Source organism: Anguilla anguilla, chromosome 12, assembly GCF_013347855.1.
Source record: "Anguilla anguilla isolate fAngAng1 chromosome 12, fAngAng1.pri, whole genome shotgun sequence".
Lineage (NCBI taxonomy): Eukaryota > Metazoa > Chordata > Actinopteri > Anguilliformes > Anguillidae > Anguilla > Anguilla anguilla.
The window spans coordinates 18,497,838-18,503,863 of NC_049212.1; positions in this window are offsets into that span (position 1 = coordinate 18,497,838).

A 6,026-nucleotide genomic window follows, 5' to 3' on the forward strand; every position below is an offset into this window, starting at 1 on the left:
TGAGTCATTAAGGATTGCTTTGTGTGATAAGTGATGCTCGTGTTTGGGAACAGATCATTATAGCAGTGCTGCAGGCAGTGTGTGGCTGCTGGAGAGAGCAGCTGCTTCAGGCCTATGAGTGACTCATCTCCCCTATTGCTACCCTGAGATTGCAACTGAGCCTCCCTGGGAGCAATAGTGCACACCTACCTACAGCTCCATTCATTCAGTTTTGCACTGACAATTCAGGGATAAATATTGCAAATATTTTATTGCATTTAAGAAGCACACATTGTGATTTGATTGTACATTTAATACATTACATTCATTAAGCCTAAAAAAGAAATTGATTCAAAACACTGCATTAATAATAAAACTCTGTTCATAAATGAATCACAAAAAAAAGTTTTGCATTTGCAATGTTTGCATTTGCCGAAAGCCTCAAAAGACAGGAAATTAAACTGATCAGCCCTAACGCTAACATCAGCCTGCTCTCCATCAAGGTGTATCAGCACAGATATTTGACAACTGCAACGGCTCGGTATATGTCTACTGTACTTCAAACAACATGTACTCACAACTGGGTAGGTTTCTTAAGATTTAAAGCTTCTCTCAAAGAGCCAAATTCATAATCTTAGGGTAGTGCTCGGTACATTCCTGTATATTGGCAGAAGCTGCAAAGTGTTTTGATTATAACAAGGCTTATGATATTATTTACTTATATTTCCAAAAGGCATTTTATAAAGCACCACACGAGAGACTGTTTAGCAAAATGAAGACAGTAGGAATTAAAGGAGGTATTTCAGAGTGGATTCAAATAGTAAAATACTTTTAAAAATGAACTTTCACAGATTAAATGTGATGGAATTTTGCATCAATAAGAAACTGAATTTTCATGTGTTATGTTGGTTCTTCACAAAGACATACAGTACTCCTACATTACACAAAACACAAGGGAGTAACTGAAACCGTGACAGTTAGGCAGTGTTTCCCATGCAATTGATTTATTTGGGCAGCCCACCGAAAAAACAAGATTTTTCAGTATTTGGTTGCTTATTTCTATTAGCAACACACTATACTTTTGTATTCATTATTTTTTCTTTCAAATGGGATAGTGACATACAGCCAACTGTCATTTTGCTGCACGAGCTGCCCCCTTCTCCCCCTCATAGCCGGTGCATGTAGAAAAGACCAGAAAACATTTGAAGGACAGTAATGCAACCATATCTGAGCAAGGTAAGGAAATATTTTAAGCTTTTCAAAATTGGTAAAAGTTGTTCTGCCATTGTTATGCATTGTTTCCTCGAAATAACATGTCCTCTGCCCTTCGGAAGACTGCAAAGTTATCAACATTATGTTGATTAATGTTAGCTAGCATTTAGCAAGCATCAGCATTCACCCAGCTAATGAAAACCTTAACATTTCACTTTTGACAGAGAGGAGTAAAATTCTTCATTAAAAAAAGAAGGCTAGAATAGGAGGAGGGAGAAACTGCACCACAGATAGGTTACCATAACATTACTGTTATAGTTACAGTGGTACATTAACAATTACTTTAATTGAAAATAATTTTAATCATTGTTTTGTCTAGAAATTAGGGCATTTTGAATATCAGGCACCAAAGCCCTTAACTCATGTTTAGAATTCGTATGTCATTATTATAATATTATCCTCCAAATAATTCTGATAGCATAAAGGTTTGACTGTATTTGGACCAATCCTGCAAAAATTATTTTAGTCTATGGGTTGCTTTTTCATAATCTGTGTCTCCAGTACTTGACCTGAAAAGTGGCGTACAGATTACATTTTCATCTGGAGGCACAGCCAAAGAAAATAAATAATTAAATAAATAAAAAGTGCCCTAACACAAATGTGAACACCATATCTGTGCTGTATATAATAAGGAAATAGTGGGATTTATTTAAGGGTTTATTATGTACGGTAGTGCAGTGGGTAGCACTGTCGCCTCACAGCAAGAAGGTCCGAGGTTTGAATCCCAACCAGGGCCATTCTCCGTAGAGTTTGCATATTCTCCCTGTGTACGCATGGGTTTCCTCTGAGTGCTCCGGTTTCCTCTCACAGTCCAAAGACATGCAGGTAGGCTAATTGGAGATTATAAGATGCCCATGGCAACTGAGTGTGTGAGTAAATGGTGAGTAAATGGAATGTGTGCCCTGCGATAGATTGGCGGCCTGTCTAGGGTGTATTCCTGCTTCTCGCCCAATGCACGCTGTGATAGGCTCCAGCACCCCCCGTGACCCTGACCAGGATATGCTCGTATGAATAATGGATGGATGGACTCCTTCTTTGTTAAAGTCACATTGTATGCAACTGGTAAGGATGGAGGCTGTCATCTTGTCTTGCCTCTTTTCTGGCCTATTCTCTGCTTACCTCCCCCCACATTCTAGCAGGTTGTGGCCTGTACCCCCTTCAGCACACCACTCAAATAACCACACTGTTCCTCGCTACTTCCAACCCTCCTGACCCTGCACCCCTACTCCCACCCTGGCTGTCTGTGAGAAAGCAGTCCATTACCCTAATCACAGATGATGTGGAAAATGATGTGCAGAGAGCATTTCATATTAGTCTATCCTATTGCGATGTGAAACAGCCATCCACACATTCCCACCACTGCCTTCACTAATTTAACACACTGTATAATTACAGCCACATTTAAAGGCAGACAGTATTACACACAAATTTTCCAAAGCATATATTTTTCACACTGTCCCATCTTCACATATTATGCATGCCAAGGTTTCCCTTCATTGGCAAACCCAATATTTTAGTGTTAAAACTCTATAGCCTTTCTGTATACTTTGTCAAAAAATGGCTTTTTATTTGTTGAAATAATATAAAATACCTTTTATTTTATCAACATCGCTGTGATATTAATAAGCAATGATAAGATGACGCCTTGCAGCTGCAATCATTTTCAGAGATTATTAAATTATTATAGAAATTGCATTTTATTTAGCATGTGACCTTGTTCCATAATCATGCCTAGAGATCATGCTAAATTCAATCACATACAGGGGTGTCAGAATCCAGTCCTGGGGGGTTGCAGTGTTCGCTGCTTTTTTGTGTTTTTCACTAAAAACATTTAAGCAGTTGCAGAATAATACACATAGCTTGGTCTCAAGGCCTTAAATGACTGTTGACAAAAAAGAAACCACTAGTACATGCATGTTCTGTGGCCCTCCAGAACCTGATTTTGACACCTCTGACCTACTGTACTATTTGGGCGTCTCTTATTTAGAATGAAAACCAATTTAAAAAAAAAAAAAAAAAAAAAACAGTGGGAGGCACGTGAACCAAAAGATTTTTCCTGTGACATCATCTCAGTGGGTTAGCACTACTGTCACAAGTCAGGCAAACAAAAAAATAACTGGCCCAGGATCCCCATGGTGTCCTGTTTATGACCTCAGCTACACCACCAGTGGGACATGTGCTATTATGGATTTACCATAAGTGACATTTTAATTAACAGCGATCTGTGAATCTGGTAAAGCGTAAAAAGACCTGATGGGAGGGAGGGGTAGTGAAGTGGAAGTCCAATTTACTTGTGACCTGGGGGGCATGGACTCAGGTGTAGTCGAGCCAATTTGGCAAGTGGAGACAAGTAACTGTTTCTCTCTGAAGTAATGACTTCTGTGCAATGGGCAAGCAAGAGACGCAACCTCCATTCTAATGTTGCATCATAATTAATCTACTGGCCTGTATGGGGGGATTGGCCCTGGAGTGAGCCAATCACAGCTATTCACTAAAAAAAAAAACAACATTGCATAATCGCAGGCTGCAGCACCACTGTGTCTTAGCTATCATTTGCAAAACACAACACGTCATTTGGGAAGGAGGAAAATAGATCTTATGAAATCATAACAGGTCCTATCAAAATTATATCAAGACACACCCATCATGACTGAGGTGTCATATCATGGGAAAGTAGCTCTCGAGTAGGAGAGCGATATTCCTATCCTTCCCCATGCCAGTTATGGTTTCTGACAGATGACTGTTCTGAGCAGATAGAATATTAAGATTCTGACTGTCTTGCTTCATCAGAAGGAAGCAGTGAACTGATTACAGAAAGCACTTTTAAACAATGTAAATCAGACAATTATAAGAAACATTCATTGCAAAAATCTCAACACCAGGACAAACACAAACTCCTTTTACACATGAGATTCTCTCCTGTAAGCATGTATTCTCTAATTTCTCTTAAAAAGATATGTTTTGTGCAACTGTGAGTACTCTGCACTAAGGATCACGTCCTAAAGCACTTCTGATTTAATTGTGGATATATAAATCTGTGAGATATGAATCTATTTGTAAAAATGTATATCTATATTGCATATTAACAATTGAGTAAATACTGAGTGGAACCGCAAACATTCAGTCCAGTGTTAAAAAACTGGATTACCTCAGAAAAACATGCCTCTTCATGCTGTTTCAGCTTTAGACCACACGAGGGCTTTACACTTTATAATACAGTCATTTGACAGATGCTTTTAGCCAAAGTGACTTAGAAAAATGTATTCACATGGTGATCAAATGCCACTAAAGCTAGAGACAGACCAGTTACAATAAAATACATACCATCAAGATCTGTGCCTCAAAACCTGTGAAATTTGAATTATTTTTAAAACAGAAAGATAGAGTTTTAGTATTAAAAAGGTGAGGTTTTAGACATACGTGGAAAACAGCTTGTGAATCTGCCTTTCTGATTGCTTTGAATATGCATGTTTAAGGTCCATTACAGGTTTGATTGTGTCATAAGTATCATTTGTGAAGAAAAAAAAAAATAAAATTGTGGTGGCGAATCTGAATAATGACCCTTTTTGTAACTGTTCATGTAACAAGTACAGCCATAATCTCATTGGTCATATTTGCTTCTGAGAAATTATTAGAGAATTATAAAACCAAAATGTTCAGTTATAGAGTCTTAAAATGTTTGGTTACAGCCTTTTGTCATCTTTAAATCACAATTTCCTTTGGCATTTCCTTCACAAAGGAAATAACAGAATATGCAAGGTGTAAGGCTGGCATCTCCTGAGTTAGAGAAATTGTGAAAAACAGCCAGTAGAGGGCATTGTAATACAGGACTCAGGCATAGACTCTTGAGGATCCCATTGACAGACAGCATCAAATGTCTTTCTGTTTGTCTGATGGATGGAGTAAACTCTCACTCTTCAGCCATGTGATATTTATATATATATATATATATATATATATATATATATATATATATATATACTATGAATTGAATAAATACTCAGTTCTGATTGGTTGACAGCCTTGTATTATTATTTGTGTCTAGGCATAGTGACATGAAGTGTATTGGCATGGTACTCCTGGCTTCATCTCATTACAGTTTGAAATCACTATGCAAAAATTTTGAAACTATTTAAGTTCTATTATGAAAAACTAATATAATACACTAGATGGCCAAAAGTATGTGGACAGCTGACCTTCAACATCTCATCCAAAATTATGGGCATTAACATGGAGTAAGTCCACCCTTTGCTGCTATAACAACCTCCACTTCAGGGCTCTGTGCAGGCCAAGTTCTCCCAACCCGTTATCAACAAAACTGTTTCTATATGGACCTCGCTGTGTGCTCCAGGGGCATTGTCACATTGAAACAGGAAAGGGCCTTCCCCAAACTGATGTTTCATTGACTTGAATGAACTTGGAGCAGAGATAGAATGACTGGTATTTAAATCATTCATCACAGTCATTTAAAACGTGCAGTTAAAATAATTCATTGTTTTGAATGCACCGGACCATAAAGCCAGAAATTACAGAAAGAAAAATATCATTCATGCTGTAGAGAAATGATTTAAGTATGTAGCATGTACAGTGCTACTCATTTTTATGAGTATAGCATAAGATACCATAGCATAAAATAATGAAGAGAACACAGACCCGCTCATGGTCCTCTTTGGTCCACCTCCCAAATAACGCCTCAGTAAGTGCTATAAAGTCCAGCAGTATGGCTTTTCCACCCCTCCAGCCAGAAGACCAATTTTTCACCAATGGAAGCCAGC